General features: G+C 39.9%; 1 long non-coding RNA gene across 4 annotated transcripts in view; it reads right to left on the bottom strand.

Moving 5' to 3' along the window:
• The window catches only part of LOC142829575 (uncharacterized), a 294,677-nt gene that overhangs the window by 203,479 nt on the left and 67,974 nt on the right, over positions 1 to 23,224 (bottom strand). The gene's annotated exons all lie outside the window — the stretch shown is intronic.

The following is a 23,224-nucleotide window of genomic DNA, read 5'->3' on the forward strand; positions in this document are numbered from 1 at the left end:
CTTTGTCAAAGTTAACTTTTTAAAAAGCATTGACATAAACAATGGCCATGCCTCAATCGGTTCTGTGGAGGAATAAGAATGACATTTTTTGAATAACTGCTTTATAAAGACTGTTTTCTGGGAAAAATAGTAGTGGATTATGGATCACATACATTTTTAAATATAAAAAGATTCAGGGTCAAATCTTTGGACACAGCTGAAAATTGTAAAGAATCTCCCCCAGTTCTGGGGCCAATTGGAATACCCCTAGCCACTCTAAAGCCACAGACTAGTAATGATCTCCAAAGATTGATCGATCAAGCCAATGATTGCTGGAACTAGGGACATCAGCAGAGGGGGAAAACATGGCATGGGGCAAGTCCCCCAGCTTGAGCTATTAGGCTGCTTTGCAGCTCCTCTGCATTTTCACAGTGACAGTGATCACAGTTCAGGATCTGTTCCTTTAAGTATACTTCATTGGACTCACGTTCATTGAAAAGACAATCCCTAACCATCTTGAGTAATAGCATGGGTCCGGAGAAGAGCAACAAGAATGATTAAAGGTCTAGAGAACATGACTATGAAGGAAGGCTGAAATAATTGGGTTTGTTTAGTTTAGAAAAGAGAAGATTGAGGGGGGACATGCTAGCAGTTTTCAAGTATCTAAAAGGGTGTCATGAGGAGGAGGGAGAAAACTTGTTCATCTTGGCCTCTGGGGATAGAACAAGAAGCAATGGGCTTAAACTGCAGCAAGGGAGGTTTAGGTTGGACATTAGGAAAAAGTTCCTAACTGTCAGGGTGGTCAAACACTGGAATAAATTGCCCAGGGAGGTTGTGGAATCACCATATTTGAAGATATTTAAGAGTAGATTAGATAAATGTCTATCAAGGATGGTCTAGTCAGTACTTGGTCCTGCCATGAGATCCCTTCCAGTCCTAGTATTCTATGGATCATAAGACATTCCTGCTTAAGAGTCCAATCCATCCCCCACTGAGAAATGGAAAGACACCCAATGACTTCATTGGAAGTTGGTCTGAAGAGCAAAGGAAGTTGTGAACAATGCTATTTCAATTTCTTGAGTGTTGAATGGCAGGTGCATTTTATTTATTTGCTGCCCTTTACTTACACTATGCATTTTTTTTGCTTTCTTATTTGGAATAGGATAAATTGAAGTATCTAAATGAATTTCTTTCTGTATGTTTTTTAGGTCTGTTATTGAAGAGAAATTTCTACATGAAGATTTGCTCTTGGGATTTTGTGTTTATAATGGGGATAAATACAAGGTTTGTACAAGACACCAATAATTAAAGTAATTCCTCTTTTTTATGGATTCTTGTTTTAATCCCACAGTTTTTGCCATGTCTCTAATTTACTACCACTGGGTTGAGAGGTGTGACCAGAAGGTTGTTAACAATATGTTGTTTTGTATGTTGTTCATTTGGGTACTGTTGAAAAGTTGATATAGTTTATTGACTAATAAATCTGTTTACTTAGGCTGGAAACCTCTGCCCACAGGCTTAATTTATTCATATCCCTTGGCCAAACCATTTAACAATCTTACTGTGTAACGAAGAGTCTACATTAGAAGTTTGTTCAATCTAACCTACATAAATGATCACTTTGAATGATTCAGTATTAATATTATTGACCAACAATATATCACTGTCTATATTATTTATAAAATCCCCCCAAATGGGAGGTTTGTGGCTGTATTAGAAATATATAACACATTTGGGAAATAGAAAAAGTATTCGTGTAGGGTTTTTAATAATTATAGCCCGGAGAAGAAAAATACAATCAAGGCATTACGGACCTGATCAAAAGCTTACTGAAGCCAAGAGGTGTTTTTTTCACTGAATGCTTCAGATCAGACCACATTTCAAGAAATGTGCATCCTATTTTGTTTTCCATTGATGTAAAATAGCAAAACTTCCATTGATTATAATGGAAACTCCTGGATTCCAAGGTTGTATCTAAGCCTTTAAAGAACCAACAACAGACAACTACCCTGAGGTTTTTTTTCATATGATTATTTTTATTTTGGACTTTCTTTTTGGGGGAGCACCTTGCCCAAAGAAAGACCAAAGAAATTTACTAATTAGAGTAATCTTCACATCAATCTTTCTAGGAGGTAAGCAAATGATATATCCATTTCACACGGGGAAAATGGAGCACCATATAGAAAACAGTCCAGATTCACTCTTGGTATAATTCCATTGAAATGTGTGGATCAAGGACTTACTCCTAAGCATTTTAGTCTCATGGTCAAATCCAGTGGAAGCAATAATACTGAATCTAATAACAGATTCCTAGTCTCAAACTCTAACAATATCCTCAAAGGCTGTCTCAGCTGCTGTTAGCAGACTAAAGGCTAACCAGACACGGAACCCATTTAGTGATCACATTCTTATAGGCAGTCTCTGGAAGGCATGTCTACCTAAATTACCCTTGAATTGAGTCTATTTAAAATCATGTACATTTTTATTAGATATATTTTTAGAAAGTTTAATGTGAAAAGCATAGGAATTCATTGCAGACAAGAATTTAGCCTGGGTTTATGTTAGCATATAATTTGTAAAAGTTGTAATAAACATGCCTTGCTGAGATTGGCAAAATTTATAGGAAGGAAAACACCATGGCTAATTTTGAGCTACTTGCTTATATGCACAAAAGGGATAGTGCTCGGCACAGATTCAAACCTCAGGTTTGTTATGTGATCCTGAAAACAGCATGGAATTGAGGAATAGTTATATAACTAAGACCAAAATTTCCAGAGTAACCTTTTCTTTATAAACTATATTTTGATTAAATATTTTGGCTTCCAGTATAAATATTAACCGACAGCCTAATGATGGAATCATGAAATACAGTCAGGCTTTGATTCAGATATGAAGAAACATATAATGCATAAATCAGGAATCTGAGCCTGAGTAGACATTTCTTGTTTCTTCCAAACTCCTACGGAAGTAGATGGAATTCTAGTGTATGCAAGAAGTGCAACACTAAGATCAAAATATAAACACAAGGAATAAATATAGAAACAGGGTATACAGAAGAGAGTCAGTCTTAAATTTTTATAGTTCCTCAAAATAATAGTGTCATCATTGTTTTCCCTGTGTTTTTTCAAATCCTGGTAAGAGATATTTTTAATTTATGTTGCTAACAGAGAGGAAACCAGGTTTGTGATCGTTGTCCAGCTGCATTTGGAAATCACTCTTGCATGTAGGTGATGAAAGGAAACCAGTCAGGAACATAATCAGCAGGCTTGTCCTCAGAAACTTGGTTAACTTTTTCAAGGTCATTCTTTACCCCACACAATATCCTGCTTCTCTGAACTGTTCTGGGCTTCCTAATACCACCTGGCCATTCAGAAACAGGAAAATAAAACACTCACTAGTCGATTCAGAAAAATGATTTCTAACTAAACTTAGAACCTATTAGTTTAGTGGAGCTGTACAATGTTCTAGATTTATTAATTATATTGCAACAGCACTAAAATGTCCACGGCATGGATGAGCATTCCAGTCTTGTTAGGGACTGTATGAATATGGAATAGAAGGTGCTCTGTGCCCCAAAGATCTAAATAATCATACTATATGATTTTTCTTCTTATTACAACATAAAATATAACAGTCTATTACCTAATTCAACAATACTTTTTTTAAAAGGTAAATTTTGAATATTTGGAAAAATATTTTGACTTATTCAAAATATTTACCTGTAACATTGACTTGCTAACAGCCAATAACAAATCTTGCCTTCCTATGTTTATGAATTGCCACATAAACCTATGCTGCTGTAAATAATACTGAACAATAAAAACACCACAGGGCATAGTCAATAAAAGCAAATGACCAAAGCTGTAATGATGCAAGAAAGAGGAAGTTAACATAGCTATTCACTGTTCATAGAAAAAGAGGGGAAATGCAATTAGAACAGGGCAAATATTTGTAAGAGGGTTTACGATCATGCAAACAAGGTGAATGAATTTATATGGAGGGAACTTGCCATTTCACAAACATTGAGATAAATTTAGGCTTTGTTCACACCAATGTTGAAAGAAAGCTCATTGTGCAACTAATTTGTTCATGTGTGAGTATGCATGCTTTGGTTTGAAAACGGATTCATGGGACAATGGCTTCAAAGTCTCATGAAGTAAACTGCAGAGCGCTTCCTACTAAAGCGGTGAGGAGTCCTGTGGCACCTTATAGACTAACTGAAGTGTTGGAGCACGAGCTTTCGTGGGCAAAGATCCACTTCGCCAGATACATGTAGTTACCTGCCTCTGGAAATTTCCACTACATGCATCTGACGAAGTGGGTCTTTGCCCACAAAAGCTTATGCTCCAATGCTTCGGTTAGTTTATAAGGTGCCACAGGACTCCTCACCACTTTTGCAGATTCAGACTAACACGGCTACCCCTCTGATATTTCCTACTAAGCCATTCAGTGTTCTGTAGGAAGTATACAGAATGCCCCACTATATATTGCCCTGCATTAGACTCTTTGGCGCTTGTGGGAACTATTCCGTTTTAAATCCTCCCATACCCTGCTCTTCTGTCACAAACAAAAAAAACCCAAACAAACAAAAACTAATTTGAACAAATGGAAATCAGCCATTGGAAAAAATTTCCCTGCTTTATGTCCTTTTGCTATACGTCCACATTTTTTGACCATATCTTGGACTTATATTGGGGGCACCTTGTATTTGTATGAAAGCAGGATCTGAATGGAGTGCTTCCCTGACAGCTAGCCAGGAAGAGGCTCTGCGTGTGATTATGTAAGTATAGTTTGGTTAGATTTGCTAAATATTCAGCGCTTGGACAGACGTTTTGTTCACTGTAACTGATTTAGTCACAAATGTTAGTGCTAAATGCAGGAATTGTTAAATATGGTCACCAATGCCTGCAATTATTTTGGGAATACTGAAAAGACAGACTGTGCTTAACTTTCCCAAAGCAGGGAGATGCTGTTAGTTTAAAGATCATTGGATGGCTATCAGTCTTGTGTGAGAGAGAGGATAGTACGACTCTTGATTAGCAGGTGTCCGGCTGTAAGACTGGTTCAACTTGTTTCTTCCCTAATATTCAAAGGGTAGAGCTAAAGAGGCTCGATTAGGAGCCTTTTTTATTTTTTAAAATTGCTCCAGTAGTGCTGAAATCACTTGACAGTATTTCTGTTTAGCCTGCAAAATTACTAAAACTGATGTGCAGAGGTCACAGCTAAGAGGTAGATGGTGACTGATGGCCTGCAGGCCAGTGGTGGAGGGGTCTGATGAGCAGTGTGGCAGTGGAGGACAATGAGCAGATGGATGGTGAGCAGCCAGGAGACAGCAAGTAAGATGCCTCTTGACCTCCTGCTCTGGGTGAAGGAGGGGAGGAAGGAGGAAGAAATAATGTCTGCAACTACACCTCCGAATCTGAGTTTGCACTGACCAAGGGCAGCAACTGTGAGTGAGGTGCAGAGAAGAGTTGGGCATGAGAAGGGGACTTTGAGATTGCTGGACTTAAGAACCCGAGGGGGAAAAAGACACTGCCCAACCTACTTAGCATGGGACTCTTACACATTTTTTGTTTTATGAACCCTGTTTGCAATGTTTTCCAAAATTAATGCCAGCTTTACTTCCCTCCTTGTACTAAATGTTTCTTTTCTTCACTCAGACTTTGTGCTTGTGAATGGAGAAGTATTGCCTCTTAGATACCCAGAGATGGTGTGTGAATTTCCCTGGGTACTGTGTGTGTGGGAGGGGGTTCGAGCCAGTTCCGTGTTAGATTGATGGAAAGGAACTACTAGATATTGAGTCTGGCCCTGGCTGCTGCTGGCTCCATCTGGCAGAAGGGTTACATGTGAAAATCCCAGTTTGGAAAGAAAATAAAAGACTCAGTTTGTCCACCGAATAGTTTGAACAGCTCTAACTGTAATGATTCTAGAACTAAATTTGCTTTCTGACCAGTATTTTCCGGACATGTGTAGGACATGTTGCTTTAGTTAAGAAAACTCCTGGGAGTGATGGTTTGGATCCAAGGTTGTTAAAATGATCTACTTATATCATTGCACAACATTTAACTGGCAGATGAATTTATCCCTGGACTCAGAAGAGCTCTTGGAAACAAGTACTAATCAACCCAGTGTGCAAGTCTAGCGATATGCTGAATAGGGAAAATTACCCATCTTGGTAACCTCTCATATAATTAACATAGTTTAGAAATGTGGGGTAGTGCACAGATCTTTGGATTCAAGGTGCTATTGACATACAGATCACAATAAAAAATTATCCTTTTCCAAGAAGTTATAACAGTAACGGACATAAATCAGATATCAGGAATGGTAATATACAAAAACATGTAGGAGAACACTGCAATCTCCCTAGACACACAGTAGCAAATTTAAAGGTAGCCATCCTGCAACAAAAAAACTTCAAGAACAGACTTCAAAGAGAAACTGCTGAGCTACAGTTCATCTGCAAATTTGACACCATCAGTTTAGGATTAAACAAAGACTATGAATGGCTAGCCAACTACAAAAGCAGTTTCTCCTCTCTTGGTGTTCACACTTCCACATCAGCTGCTAGAAGTGGGCCTCATCCTCCCTGACTTAACTGACCTCGTTATCTCTAGCCTTACTCTTGATTGGTATTCTTTTCTTATGCCTGTCTATTTATACCTGCCTCTGGAATTTCCACTACATGCAGCTGATGAAGTGGGTCTTTGCCCATGAAAGCTTATGCTCCAATAAATCTGTTAGTTTATAAGGTGCCACAGGACTCCTCATTGCTTTTTCAGATTCAGACTAACACGGCTACCCCTCTGTTAATTGCTGAGGATAAACCACAAACGTAAGTGTCAAGTATCAAACTGGAGTTAGACCTGAGTTCACAAGTGAAAGTCATGGTCAGAATAAATTCTTTAAGATAGGAACTGTGTTTTACTCAGTCTTTGTACAATTGAGCCCAATTCTTACTTGGTGCTACTCTAATGCCAATAAAAATAACTAAACCCCCACTATGTGTCTCATTTGGGATGTCTAACCATAACTGCCTGAATTTGAATCAGCTTGACTATTGAGGATTGAAGTTTCCAGAAAATCTGCAGTTTTTTGACACAGACTTGTCAGAAGTACTTACATGTATAGCTACCCGAGAAGAGGTGATCGTGTGGTGAAAATATACAAAGGTCTGAGAGGGTAAATTGCATACAACTCAGTCATATTTGGATAAAGAAACCAAATCATGTTTATTCTAAGTGTTGCAACACAGTTTATGGATCCTCAGTTCTGCTTCATTTAAAACCATATAACCCAGGGATTCTCATTAAAATTCCTAACTTTTAAAAAACCATTTGTGGAAAGCATTTCTGGTTTGCTATTGAAAGGAGGGACCAGAGTGAAAGAATGTTACAGGCATAGCTAGTTGCCTCCTGCCTCAGTGTTTAGGGTACATTTTGTATGGACGGGTCTTGCAGATTTCCTCCTTACAACTGACAGGGTATTAAAATTGTTGGCTCTAATCAATGTTTCTGCATCATGTTTAAAAGCAGATAACTTTATAAATTCAGGGAAACTGAAGCTGCCAATTTTCACTTACTATATACTTCCTACAATTTGACTGAAGTGCACTCCTTTGCTTTCTGAGAAACCAGGTGAACTTGACCACAACCTCTTGTTTTACACGCTCCAGCTCAGTGGCAAGAAGCATGTTGCAGGCTTGGTTTACTTCTCAAGCCACAAACCAATTTTACTTATTTTATTGTGGGTCTTTAATTCCTAATGGCTTTCACATCTGGATGGTACTAATGTATAGGGTTGCCTGATGGTTTCAACAAAAATACTAGACACACTTGACATTACATCTTATTTAGAAAATACTGGACATTTATATTTTCTCAATTTGTTTCCCAAACAGGAAGCTCAAATACTAGACTGTCCAGTTCAAAACCAGACACTTGGCAACCCTACTAATGTATAAGGGGTATAGAAAGTATATATCCAAACATGTCTCCCAATTGAATATTGTTTGCTTGCTTGCTTGATTTATATTTGTGTAGTAAACTTCCATCATTTTTAATATTTTCCCTCTGTAATCAAACAAAATAATCCAAACAAGCCATGCAATTCCCAAACTCTACATAAAACAAATTCTTACGACTGTACAAGTATCATCTCATTGATACAGACAAGTGTACAAATTTCAAACATCCTGCAACACTGTTCCTGATAATTTTTGCAGGAATGGCAGTGTTGGGCAGTGGGTAGCTCAGAGAATTACTCATGGAATACTGAGGGTGCGGGCGGGATGCTCAGAGCAGGCTAGAGCATGAGCCATGGAATCCCTCTTAATTTTAATGGAGATTTTTACCAGTGGTGATCAAACTTAGGCCAGCAGTTTTTGGAAGTTACTACCAGCTGATGGCTTTGTGTCAGGGGATGGGAACTGTGTTTAATGGGTTCAGCTCAGCATTGTAGGCCAGAAGTTAAAGGGATTCACACTTCCACTGCCCAGGCTGTGAATAGAGGGGTTCTGTCATCGGGCCTGTCAAATCCAATGCACAGGGAGTTTTCACAATCCCATCGCTTCTCTCTCACCACAGAAATAAAACACCATTCCCTTCTTCTTATTGCACTCCTCCCATGGGGTTCCATGGCTCCTCTCTGCACACAGCTGCTTCCTCTTTGCTCAAGAGGTTTTGGAACTCTTATCAAGACTGAAGTGTTAAAAACCTTAGAAAATAAAAGACAAGTTCTTCTGGGTTCCAAAATCCCATCACAGATGGACAGATTTGGTCAACTGATAAAGTCACTTTTGAATAGCTATTGTTTTGGCCAAATTCTAAAATGTAACAACGTTTGATTGTTCTTGGCTCATCCAAATTTGCTTACTTAAGGATATGTTCTACTCTCAGTGTGCACATGTAATTCTCATTACCATTAATGGGGCTTAAATATACATACATCTGAGGGAGACCTGGTCATTTATTTGGAATGTTCCAAGGTCAACTAAAGCCTGGATGTCTTGCTTTGTGTGCTCGCCGTTTGACTAATTGAAAACAATGCTTATGCAAGACTTCCTTGGGGAACGTGGGGACTAAGGCTTTATAGCCTGTAAGCTGAAATTAAAATAGGCACTACAGCTGTTTGGATAGGAGTTCTGGACCTCTTCATTTGAGCTATAGTGAACTAAGTCTTAATAGACCCTCTTAGCTCATGAGTTGAATCTGACATTTGCCTGGAAGACAGAGTGGGAAAAGTGACCAATTTGCAGTTCCCTGGAATTTGCAAAGGAAAAGAGGTTTCCTTGTATATTTGCAAGCTTGATTCAATATGTGCTACTTCCAGTGACTGACACATGCCCTCACATGAAGGTGGTGAACTTCCTCCTTATAGACAAATACAAGAGAGTCTATGATGCTACACAGAACAAGTCCACTGTAAATCTCTCTTTACTCTTAGAAGTGGTAGGTCTCCAGCCTCTCATGGCTCTTGTATAGGAATTATACAGATCATTGTCATTCTAGCATACTCTATGTTGGCTGAGGAATGCTAGGGAGATAAATTACATGAGAATTTCTATCTTAGTGTGCTTCTGTATGGTTCTCCTTAAAGTGAGGGCCAAAAATGTTTTCGCTTTTTTGCAAATCTGTTAAAGTGTGACGATTTGCTGGTGGAAAGGAAACTTTGCACAGCTCCGTACATAGATGTGTTTATTTTTGTGAGCTTGAATGCATCCATTGCACTCAAAATAAAGAGCAAAAGTAAAACGGAGTGGAAAACCTTTCCAATAAGCCAATGGGAAATGTAAGCTTTTTGCTCTATCACTAAGCAAAGAGCTTTTGAAACAAAATACCGTAAAGGAGATCACTAATTTAATCTCTATGCCCTTGCTTCTGGGAACACATATGCTTAATTTCAAGCATATGAACAGACTCATTGACTTCAATGGAGCTATTCAAATGCTTAAAGTTAAGTATGTAAAGGATTGCCTGCACTATAGACTTGAGTTATGTCAATGTGCAGACTCTGCTGTAGTAGCTCCACTGTGGTATGTCCACACTACATTGCCTGAGTTGGCAGAGCATGTCCACAGTAGATGCTTTTGCATTGAGCAGTGTATCATGGGTAGCTGTCCTGCTGTGTAACTTGCCACCTTCTACCACAGGGAGTTTTGGAAAGGGTTTGCAATCCTTCACGGAAGCAGTTTCAGCATTCTATGATGTAGTTTTTTCAAACCCATCATTTCACAGGAATCTTAGTATCACATTGCTTTTCAACTGCCCCAGTAACCTGCACGCCAGCCATCTGTCAGAAAGCATGGATTCTTTACTGCTCTTCTTATAGTACTGAGCATTTAAAACACAAGACCCCTGATCCTGCTGCATTTACTGATCTGTGAGTCTGATGGTGATGCCTCAGTGTCTGCTTTAGTGAGTGTCATGGAAACAAACAATTCAAGGTTGCTGTTGGTATTCCTGAAGCAGCTGCATGGGGAAGGTAGATCCATCAGTTTTGAGTCCAAGAAACAAACACCGAGTGGTGGAATGGCATCATTATGGGAGTATGAGATGATGAGCGGTGGTTGCAGAAATTTTGGCTACTCAAGGCCACCATCCTAGATCTGTGTGTGGTGCTCACTTATGTCCTCCGGTGGGGGAAGACGTAAGGCAGCCCTCCCAAAAACATTTAGCAGAGAATTGTTCTAGGAAAGTGTCCCAGAAATCTCTATATAGGACTTACAGGGTGTCCAGAGCTAATAAGCAAACAAACTGTTCTTTACAGTGGAATGAGAAGTAGATCTCAACTTTCCCTCTCTTGGGTATTTCACCGTCTGTTCTAGATAGTGAATGAGCAGATGAGTTCTTGCAATATTGACAAAATCTGAGCACTTACCAGAACTTCCCTCCTCTGCATCAGGTTCACCAGTGTTGGGTTGCTGCTGGGAGTCTTCTCAGTCAAAAAGAGGTTCTGGTTTACCATGCCACTGGCTCTCCTTGTAATCTGTCCCCTATCCTTTTCTGCCTCTTTGAACCCTGAGGTCAAAATGCTGGACACTCTGATACCCTCTCATTCTAGTTCTCCAAAGAATCCACGGAACTCTTGGTACTGAAAGCGGAGTAGTCACCATGGAGGGTATGTAATTTCCATGTAGAAGCACCATGAGTGAAGCTCCATCCCATGGTGACTTTTTTGTTGTTGTTGTTGTTGCCTCCATTGCCTTCTGGTACTCCTTCTGTGGCTCTTTCATTTTTACACCACACTACTGAATGTACCTATCTTAGCCTTTTCCTCCAGCCCCTGAGTGATCTGCCAGAAATGTCAAAGCTCCTATGGTTGAATTGGAGCTACGACTGCACAGCCTCTTCTCTCCACAGACCCAGGAGATCCACATCCTCTGGTGCAGGCCAGAGGGCATTTGCTGTGTGGAGCCAGAATGGTCAGCTGAGCAGTTGCTATATTAGCTCTCCAAACAGGAAAACCAAATTCAAAAATTCCCTGGGCTTCAACAGGGGAGCAGTGTGCACCTGGGAGCCAGTCATTGGAGTTCAAAACAGTGACCAGAACAGTCTTGATGGATCATTGAGAGACACCTTCAGGAGCCACTTAGGTTGATGTAAGCAACATAGTCTACACTGTGTTGCCTTAACTATGTCAAACTGAACCCTGCACCTCTCAGAAAGGTGTATTTATTAGGTTGGTGTAGGTAGAGGATGAGTTAATGCATCAGGAGAGAGAGGCTGTAGTATAGACACTCCATGGTTAGGCTGATATAGGTTGCCTTACGTTAACCTTACTCTGTTCCATAGATTAGGACTTTGTCTTTGCAGGATTGGGGCTTAAATTACCACCATCTGGCTGATAGATGACTTGTATAAAATGAACTGGTGATTAAGTACATTCTCAGTGGACGATGGTTTACATCAGCATTACAACTAGCGTCAATCTCAGCAGAGACTATTCAGAGGAGAATGGTTTTCTTTAAAACTATGATGGAGTTCCCAGTGTGCTGTGGCTACATTCTAAATCTAGTGCCATTCATTTAAAGACATGAGGCCTTACATCATGTATACCAATTGCAATTAAACTATCACAAACTATAAAACAAATTGGTAGTCAAAACTTGAGTTGTATGTCCCTTGTCTATCTGACGTTTCACTGACGACATACATATGTAAATGCTCTTGTATCTCCTTGCCTCTGAATATTATAAATATCACTGAATGTTAACAATTCTTTAAAACTTAAATTCTTTAAAATCTGAAAGTCAAATTATACTGAGGATATAGGACAGTGCACTAATTCTGGCAGGTTAACTGTGAAAGTATAATAAGGCTGGCCAAGAATGTTTTTGCGTCAGCAGCAAGTTGTTTCTCAAATTCTAACAGTAAGGTTTTTTTTTTAAAATATAGCAGAAGTAGGAAGCCCGAAAAAGGCAGTGAGGCCACTAGACAATCCAGGTATTAAAAGATTACTGAAAGAAAAGAAGGCCATTGCAAAGAAGCTAAATGAATTATTTGCATCCATCTTCACTGCAGAAGATGTGGCAGAGATACCCACATCAGAACTATCCTTTTTGGATGACCATTTTGGTCCCACACTGATGTATCAATAGAAGAAGTGGTTTTAGAACAAACTGATTAATGAAACATAAGTTATCCTTAGACATTATAGTAAAGAATAGAATGATCAGACACGTAGATAAAAATGATTTGTCAAGGAAGAGTCAACACTGCCTTTGTAAAGAGTAGTCATGCTTCAGCAATTTATTAGAATCTTTTGAGGGTGTCATAATCAATGGATAATAAAGGTGATCCATTCAATATAGTGCATTCAGATTTTTTGGAGAGAGACTTTGGCAAGGTCCTCTCTAAAGTTTTCTTTCACACATTGATCTGAGGAAGTGGGTCTGGCCCACAAGAGCTCATCACCTAATAAACCATCTTGTTAGTCTTTCAAGTGCTGCATAGTCCTGTCTTTTGTTTCAGCTAGACCAGACTAACAGGGCTGCATCTCTATCTCTAAAGTTCAGGTGTGTCTTTACTCTGCTAGCATAAGCAGTGCCATGTTGAAGTGAATGACATTCAAGCCCGACTTAGGGATGAAATGACATCTGGAATCCTTAAGGATGACTGTAAGAATGTTTATTTTTCTGTGTTTATTATTTTGAGTGATCTCCTTTTTCCCCCTCACCCTCTTCCCCCACTGTGTATTATGCCTTTAGGTATGTAAAATAACTCATCTGGAGTCATGCAGTCCCTTCTGGCAGGATGTTGGAAAGACTCCTTTCCTGCACGGAGAACAAAATAAACCTAGCACAACCATTGACCAGTTACAGTAATGCAGCATTAGTGTGTTGGTTATGTTTATTTAATAACAATTTATATGAGTGGTTGCTTTGCTGACGAAAACTGTTTTTATCCCAGGGGTCGTGTTTATTTTAGGTATATTAGGAATATTTTGAAATGTAATAACAAAAATACCCAAAAGCTTTTTTTATTTTAATTTCAAAAGGGTGTGGCAAAAGAAAGGGCAAGGAGGAATAGCCACATGACTAGTGAATTTTTCTATTTACTGTATCACAAGAAAGCTAAGTAGAGGAATAGCTGCTGGTTGGCTAGATGCCGGCACTATTTTTATTGGCAGGCAATTCTGAGTGGCTGAAAGCTGGTCATTAACACCTTGACACAAAGTGCTGACAGGGCAATTATAAGATTAACACCCCCCACATTATATTAACAGTGTCAAAACCTCACTTATACCAGACACTGAAAAATAACAGCATGAAGGATAACATTACTGACACCGGATCATTTTTAAAATTAAAATACTACAAGTAATGAACCTTTTTGGTAATGGATAGATTAACTGCTAATGTCTAGTAAATGACTGAATACATTTTAAAGTGCCGTTTTATATAGTTAGAAAAAAAATGACTATTAAAATGAAGTCATGAGGCCTGGGCTTGTTCTCCCCTAGCAATTTCCAGAATTAATTTGACTGAGTATATAAATTTTGCAACGGCTATCACAGGAAACTTAACATCTCAGAAGTTCAAGCTTGCCCCCTAAATCTTCACTGGCAATAGATATTCTCCAGTCAGAACATATGTTGATGCTGTATGAGACAATACAATCCAGCTTTTAGGCTATTCAGCACACATGGAGTGAAACTGGTTTTGTTAATGAAAAGTGAGCAGATAAAAATCTAAGACCTTGTCTACATTTAAAAGATTTGCTGCTTCAACTACAGCACTGTAATTGACATGGCAAACTTCCTGAGTGTAGGAACAGTTATACCAAAAGGTTTATACCAGTGTTTCCCAAAGTGGTTTGACAACCCATCCTGAGAAAGCTGCTACCAGGCCGCACCAGTATGTTTATTTACTGGCTCCACATCCACAGAGCTTCGCTACTCGTGTGACGGCGCGTTGGGGGTTCCCCGTCTCTTGCACCCCGAAATGGCACAAACAGACTGCACCAGCCAGTGGAATTGAGGGTGGTTTATTGCTCCTCCAGCACAGCGCAGCACAGATGTAATCTGGTTACAGGAACTGGGGCTAAGAGGCCTCAGTGCCCCCCCTTGAGATAGGGGAGTCCCAGCCCCCTCCCCAGCTCCTTATTCCCTGCCTTCCAGCCAGGAACAACATTCCACCTTCCTTTGTTCCTCTCCATGGGGGGTGTCTGGCCACTGGTTTGCATAGTGACTCATCCTGTTTTGCTGGGTCGTGGTACCCACGGCAGCCAGTGGGGGTTACCCCAGAGCCAGCAGCATAGAAACCAGCCGGGTACCCCCCACTACGTCACAACTCCCATTGGCTGTGGTTGGCTGTTTGCAGCCAAGGGGAGCTGCGGGAAGTAGTGTGACACACTAGGCAGTAAGTAAACACACCAGAGTGGCCTGGTAGCAGCTTTCCCAGAGTGGGTCCATGGAAATTCTTGAACTCTCAAATTATGTAGGGTATTGAGCCTTTTCATTTTAAGATTTGTTACTTCACTAATGAAAAAGCAAGATCTAATTTAAAACCCCTGGTTAAAATTGAGGTTTCATTGAATACATGCAGTTGTATGCCATATTGACAAGGGATGACTAATAAGTTCTGAAATTTCAGAAATGCCTTTAAAGATTTCTGGTATTTTACAAAATTTGAATAATTTTTAAATTCTGAGGAAGGGTGGAGAAACTATAAAGCTTAATTCAGCATCTCTTAATCTGCTCTACACTTACAAATGTTTACCCTTGTAAAGAAAAATGATATAATAAGAAATTTTATATGTTGTATTTATGAAGGAGCTTTATGAACACATTTTGAGCAACCTATTAAGTAAATGAATTTAGTGTTGATTGCATTTTCACTACTCAATGCACCACATAAGAAGATGTATTGTACTATTACTTAGATGCTTAGCAAGTGGAGTGTCTTTTTTACTAACTTAAGTGCTTTAGTCTACCTTCCTATATCACACTCAAATAGTCATACTGAGGGGAAAATCCTGACCCCAATTTATGCATCTCATGGAGGATCCAAAGTCCAGCAGAGATCCTGTTTTTCAGTTGCATGGGAATAGAGGGCTCTGCAGAGATCCCTATTTATGGGACTCTATGTTTATTGTGTGTTAGAGTAGCCAGTGCATTGTACAAATCTCCTAACTCAAGACTCGATATGGGAGAAGAGCAAAAGGCTGCATCTGCTAATTCTCAACTCCTTCCTTCTGTGTGAGAGTGTGAGTCAAATTCTGACTTGATCCAGTGTTTTCTTTCACAGGTATAAGTAAAGATCCAACGTGTCAATTAGCTGCACTATGGTCAACAAAAGAGTATAGTCTATAGTGAAAGTCAGTCAGAAGTTAGTGTCCAAATTACATGGTCATGTACAAACATGTGACTTACCTGGGTAGTCGACAAATACCTTTGATGTTGACACCCGCGCGTCCAGACTATCGCGCTGAGCCGACAAACAGCTGATCAGCTGTTTGTCGGCTCAGCGCGGCAGCCATGTAAATTTAAATGAAGCGGCGATTATTTAAATCGCCGCTTCATTTTCCTATGTCTGGTAGCCTAATCTACATGCCTCTGGTGACAGATGCATGTAGTCTAGACGTACCCTCAGTGACTCATACCTGCTTTTCTTTCTGTTTTGCAGCTCAACCATGTGAGTATGGTTTACATCTCAGCTACTAGAGGTGAATAGTGTGACAGTCAGTGGAAAGGATTTCAGGGCATATCCAAGATGTAAAACAGGACAAGCAAAGAGAAAATGGGGTAAAATGTGAATTATGTGATATACAAACAGTATTCATGTACCTTATGTGGATGGCATCTTTAACTGAGCCTTAATATATGGTGTTCTGTGTTATCTAATTGCAAATTGGTAAACAAGTCCAAAGCATGAACCAAATATGGAGGTCCTTAGTTTTTAACCTCCAAAACAAAAAAATTAGGAGTTTTGCCCAAGTAATGACTGAGGGAAAAAAAGAGTAAGTACTTGAAATATTGGCCCCATGTGGGTAGGATACCACATTATGACAGATATTTCTACACTGTTCTTCTACTTAACACTGTAGAGATATTTATACAAGATATATTACTTTGTAAACCTTCATTTACAGTGAGCTTTATTCTTGGGAGGATTTGCTGGACTTGGAAGTTTAGGAACAGAAGACACTAATTGAACTAAAACATGACACATATTTTCTTAGAGTAATACTTAAAATAAATCAATGTAGGTTCTTTTTTCTTTTAGATATGCAGTAAGAAAATGTCAGCAACTAACAAAGTTAAGGATGTAGGAGCTGGAACGAGTACCAATGTGAGTTGTACAGTACATTATAAACAGTGTGATGCCCTAAACTCGGATTGTGCTGCCAAAAAAAAAAAAAAAATCGGGACACTGACACACATAATTTATGAATAACCAGAGCTCATGGGAAGAACTGATTGCAATCCCATATTTTCATCTCTTATACTTACTTTTGTTAATATAGAAAGAGAAATAAATAGTGCAGTATGGAATGGAGCATAGTATTCAGTCCCTATTAATAAGACTGGTCCTTTAAAAGCATTTCAGAAGATACGGGGCCTTTAACTATTACTCTAAAAATGCTTTTTAGATGGATGTTTATTTTTGCTCTTCACTTTCCACTAAATGTTAAACTCCCTTTAAAGGGCTGGAAAGAACACTTCTGACTTGCGCATGTACATGTTTGTGCACACACTTTTATGTTGCAGAATGAAGTAAACAGCCTGTTGCTTCCTTCAAACCTCAGTGATGGGGTGAATTTTAATAGCAACAACATATTGAGAATTTGGAGGAAATTGCTTCATAGGTTGGAATAGGTTTGGGGTAGTTGAAAGTTGGCTAACATGATGTTTGACAGTGGCTGCTTCCTGTGGGTCCCTTTTGCCAAAAGAACATTATAGGCTCCCATAATGTGATGTTTATGCTATCAAAAGAAAAGTCTCCAAAGTATCAACTCATGAAATTGAAGATTTACCCAAAACACACAAATGCTCTTGGTATTTATGCCATTTATGGTATTGTGATGGATATGCTAAGCAAGGGACTCTAATTCCCATTAACTCCTCCCCCCCTTTTCTCTGCCCAGGCAAAGGGAAGGGCCCTGAAGCAGGTGGCACCCGGGCTGAGCGAGGAAGCAGAGGTTGCATATCAAGCTAGGAATTGCAGAGAAATTAAAAACCAAAGAACTGTGAGCCACATGTGGGATTTGTTGCCAACTCTGTTTTTAGATGGTTCATAGAATCATAGAGCTGGAAAAGACCTCAGGAGGTCATCAAGTCCAGCCCCCTGCCCAAGGCAGAACCAATCCCAATTAAATCAACCCAGCCAGGGCTTTGTCAAGCCGAGACTTAAACACCTCTAGGGCTGGAGATTCCACCACCTACCTAGGTAACCCATGCCAGTGCTTCACCACCCTCCTAGTAAAATAGTTTTTCCTAATATCCAACCTGGACCTCTCCCACCACAACTTGAGACCATTGCTCCTTGTTTTGCCATCCATCACTACTGTGAACAGCCTTTCTCCATCGTCTTTGAAAGTTGAAGGCTGCTATCAAATCCTCTCCCCTCTCCACACTCTTCTCTTCTGCAGACTAAGCAGACCCAACTCCCTCAGCTTCTCCTTTTAGGGCATATGCTCCAACCCCCTAATCATTTTGGTTGCCCTCTGATGGACTCTCTCCAATGCATCCACATCCTTCCCGTAATTGGGGGCCCAGAAATGCACACAATGCTCTAGATGTGGCCTCACCAGAGCTGAGTAAAGAGGAATAATCACATCTCTGGATCGACTGGCAATGCTCCTCTTAATGCAACCTAACATGCTATTAGCCTTCTTGGCTACAAGGGCACACTGTTGACTCATGTCCAGCTTCTCATCCACTGTAATCCCCAGGTTCTTTTCTACAGAACTACTACTTAGCCAGTCTACTGAACTACTACTTAGCCAGCCTGTAACAATGATTGGGATTCTTCCATCCCAAGTGCAGGACTCTACACTTGTCCCTGTTGAACCTCCTCATGTGGCCCAATCCTCTAATTTGTCTAAATCATTCTGGACTCTATCCCTGCCCTCCAGCATATCTACCTCTCCCCTTAGCTTAGTGTCAGCCACAAATTTTCCGAGGGTGCAATCCATCCCCTCATTCCAGGTCATTAATAAAGATGTTGAACAAAATCAGTCCCAGAACCGAACCATGGGGCACTCTGCTAGAAACCGACCGCCATCTTGACATCGAGCAGTTGATCACTACCTGCTGGACCCGACTTTCCAGCCAGCTTTCTATCCATCTTATTGTCCATTTATCCAATCCACATTACCTTAACTTGCTGGTAAGACTATTGTGGGAGACCATATCAAAAGCTTTGCTAAAGTCAAGGTATATCACATTCACTGACTTTCCCATATCCACAGAGCCAGTTACCTCATCATAGAAGCTAATCAGATTGATCAGGCACGATTTGCCCTTTGTGAATCAATGCTGACTATTCCTGATCACCTTCCCCTCTTACAAGTGCTTCAAAATGGATTTCTTGAGGATCCCCCCCCATGATTTTTCCAGGGACTGGGGTAAGACTAACTGGCCTATAGTTCCCTGGGGCGTCCTTCTTCCCTTACTTTAGGGGCCCAAATCAAAACCACTCAGTCAACTGTAATTGTTTAAGCCTCTGCGCCCAGAGTATCTGCCATCTTTACCTTCCATCCTGCCCCTTCACTTAGTCACATGACTGATGGTTATTGGGCCCCACTAAGACTAACACCTACAAGTTTAGCTACTGAAGCACCAAGTGCTAGCCTACAAGTTGTGGTAGACTTGGCCTGGACCATCCTTAGGATTTATGCAGTCCTATGCAGTATTATTAAATTGAGGCTGCTAGAGGAAACTTCTCACTCCATTGCTGACACGTACAGAAATTCCTGCACAGCAGATGCTGCAGCAGCAGGGGCTCACAGCCTGAGAGAGATGGGGAGGCAGGAAAGACTATTGCGCCATCCAGCCAGCCTCACAGTAGCAGAGTGTCACTGTTCCCTGCAGAGACCCTCTCCCTCATGCAGTCTGCACTGTGCCAGTGTATTCAGTTCTGTGAATGGTCCCTGCCTCAGGAGACTGTAGAGTGAGCTGGTTGTGTGGGAGCCAACCCACTCTCACCTGCAGTCCTGGTGATGCCCCACATTTTCAGATGCCCTATATAGCTGTACATGCTGCATATGCCTAAGGACAGCCCTAGCCCTGGCCCACAACTGCCATGACAGGGATTCAATGTGCTCCAGCACTGAGTAGCCCCATACGTACGGTATTAACATTGAAACCTCCATCCAGCCTGCACTCCACCCCCACAATTCCTCCACACGTGCATATGGTCAAACCTTTTATCGCCCCCGCATTGCTGCTTAAAATCTGAATTGGTAGCCTAGGAGACATAGCTGGCACCACCTGCATCTACTGATTTGTGAAAAATAAAGGCATAAAATTGCTTGGGCAACTCTATCATCAGCATCATTTCTCTTATTTGTCACATTTATGCCTGTTTAGGACAAAACAAATGCTCATTTTGAAAAGTTGTTTAATGACTGGAACAAGTTTCAACTTCATTCCCTGCTTTCATGCAACCAGAGGTTATATTTATTTAGAAAGCTAACATTTATACAGATTATACACTCAACAGTTCCATGCCAAAAAACACATGACTAAAATGACTCTTTCCATCCATTCCTCAGTTTTTGACCTATGTCTGTTTTTACAGAAACTGGATCTTTAAGCAATAGACTCTAGTAGAGTCAAGGGAATTCATGGCACCCTGTGCAATAATTTGTCAACAGTGGCTTGAGAGAAGGGATTTGAAAAATGCATTTGAATATTGCAACCCTCCAGATTGTCCCCAGAATTATTGGACAAGGCTAATTGGCAGTGAAAAAAGCAGTAAAAACAAACCATTAGAACTAGATGATCTTTGGAGAACTCATCAGGCAAGGAAGTTTTATTTTTCATGGGAAAAGGCTGTTTTAAAACCCCTTACGAATATGTTAAGATGGCTTAATTAGAAATGATTTAGGCAGCTAACAGGGGCGGCCCATCAATATAGGCGAACTAGGCAGTCGCCTAGGGCGCCAAGTTACATGGGGCGGCAAATGGTAGTGCAATATCGTTGAGGAGTTTGGAGGTGGGGGCGTCAATTGCATGGTTTGACTAGGGAGCCAGTTGCTGGCAGCTAGTCTAGGGTTGCTCCCGGTGGCAAATTTGCAAGAAGCAATCTGTATATAATTATTCAACTTCAAAATTTCCTTGTTATATTTCCCACTTTTTTTTCCTCTCTGAAAAATCATTCCTATGACAACAGTTTACTAATGTAAGTGGTTGTGGCAAACCAGTTTTCACATCTTAATCTCAGACCCATGTACAAAATTTAAAATTTACTTTTTTGTGAGCACTTCACCAGAAACCTAACTACAAAAATGCAAAATTATCTAGAGGGGCAACCTTTGATTTCAGGAGGATTTCCCTACACATGTAACTATCCATTTGTGCACAGGATGCCATGCAAGATTGGGTCACATACATGCTCTCTTGCTCAGATCAGGAAACAGACTCAAGACCATCTAATTTCAGCTTAGAGTCTGCCAAAAATTAAAATTTTCTCTGGAAAAAGAATCCCCATTTACATTCTCATGAGGAAATAATGGTTTTCTCATGGGAAGTTTCAAAAAAATTAAGGCCGTGTGGGCAAACCTACTTTGCCACACTTCTTGTTTTCCAGTATTTTCTGTCTAGAAAACAGTATCAAGGTGTGAGAAATTGGTTTCTCCCTCACACATACTTTCTCACATTTTGTTTCCAACTGAAAAGCTATCAGTGTTTTTAAAAAGAAAAGAAATATTTAAAAAAAACCAACCAAACAACCAAAAACCAAAATACCACTGTCCATCTTTTTAGCAATTTTAAAGACTCTTTCAAACACACACACAGTTCAAGAAGAAAGACAGAGTGAGTATTTCCCCACAATTACAAAATAAAAAAATTAAAAATTACCTGAAAATTGTTTATTCCTCAAACATAATTTTCTCTTCTTTTTTGGAGTGGGGGAGGGGAACTACCCTCCCAACAAAATGTATCAGAAACAACTGGGGATTTTTACATTTTTTTTTCATTTTTGACTAAAAAGCTTTTGATCTGAAATATTCTGACCTGTTTTATTTATAATAGATAATCACAACTAAGCATTGGTGTTTGGATTTTGAATATTTTGATTCATTGAGCAAGCTCTAGCATATACTACACCAAGCAACTTCATATAAAAAGGATTAAGGTTGTTTAAATATGACAACCCCTTAAAAGCAAGGAAATGCCAAGTTATAGGACACCTTTTAGTCATACCCTAACACCCACATACCATATTTCTGCTGACAGAATAATCACCACATGTTCATAAAGAACTTCTTTCTCCTCTCCTCAACACAGATTCATAGATTCCACGGCCAGGAGGGACCACTGGGATCAGCTAGTATGACCTGCTGCATAGTACAGACCATAGAATGTCCCCAAAATAATTTCCAGTGTCTATCTTTAAGCCAAAGATACAATCTTGATTTTGGAATTGCCAGGTATGGAGAATCCATCACCGCCCTACGTTGTTCCAGTGGTTATATTTTTAACAGCAAAGATAAATGTGATTTATTTCTAATCTGAATATGTCCAGTTTCAACTTCTAGCCATTGCTTTATGTTATACCTTTGTCTGCTAAACTGAAAAGATTATTATCAAATATTTGTTTCCCATGAAGGTATGTATAGACTTATAGTCACCCCTTACCCTTTTAGTTAAGCTAAACAGACTGCATTCCTTGGCTATGTCTATACTACCAGGTTATTTTGAAATAAATTATTTCTAAATGACATCTTCTGAAATAACTATTTTGAAATAAACTTATTCCTCTTCACAAGCAGGAGTTATTATTTCGAAATAACATGCCCCTTATTTCAAAACAACAGGCTTGGTCACTTTATTATTTCAAAATAAGACATGCACCTTGAATCAACCACTGAAAGGCATGTTTTCTAATCCCTTAATCATTCTAGTGGCTCTTCTCTGAAATCTCTCCAATTTATCCTGAATTGTAGGCATCAGAACTGAATAAAGCATTCCAACAGTGGTTGCATAAGTGCCAAATACAGAAGTAAAATAACCTCTCTGCTCCTAATCAAGATTTCCATATTTATGCATCCCAGGATTGCAATGGGCCTTTTGGCAATTATGTTGCATTGAGAGGGGAGCTTCTGATTCTTTTTGTTCAGCAAGTCAGGCTGTAAAACTCATAAGATTAGGCTTTCCTGCAAGATTTTCTGTACTTATTAATTTGTACACAGGCTGGAAATACAGGGTATTTGCCGACCAATCCCTTATGCCTCATGAAACAAGGTTTACAGGATTGGTCGGCAAAGGCTTCCCCAGCTGACAGATCCGCGTCTAGACTGCTGCGCTGTGCCAGATCAGCTGATCGTCGGTACAGCGCGGTGGCCATATTTATTTTAATGAAGTGGGGATTATTAAAATCCCTGCTTCTTTGCCTATGCCGGGTAAACTAGTTTACATGGCTCTGTTGATGGAGCCGTGTAGTCTAGACATACCCACAATATTGGTTTTTTTCTGGTCGACCTGAAACTACTAAGTGCCAAGGTATGTGGAAGGCAGAGGAGAAGGGAGTTATAAAATTACAAAATTAATTACAAAACCAGATTAGTTCAATGTG

Source organism: Pelodiscus sinensis, chromosome 5 (assembly GCF_049634645.1).
Source record: "Pelodiscus sinensis isolate JC-2024 chromosome 5, ASM4963464v1, whole genome shotgun sequence".
Taxonomy (NCBI): domain Eukaryota; kingdom Metazoa; phylum Chordata; order Testudines; family Trionychidae; genus Pelodiscus; species Pelodiscus sinensis.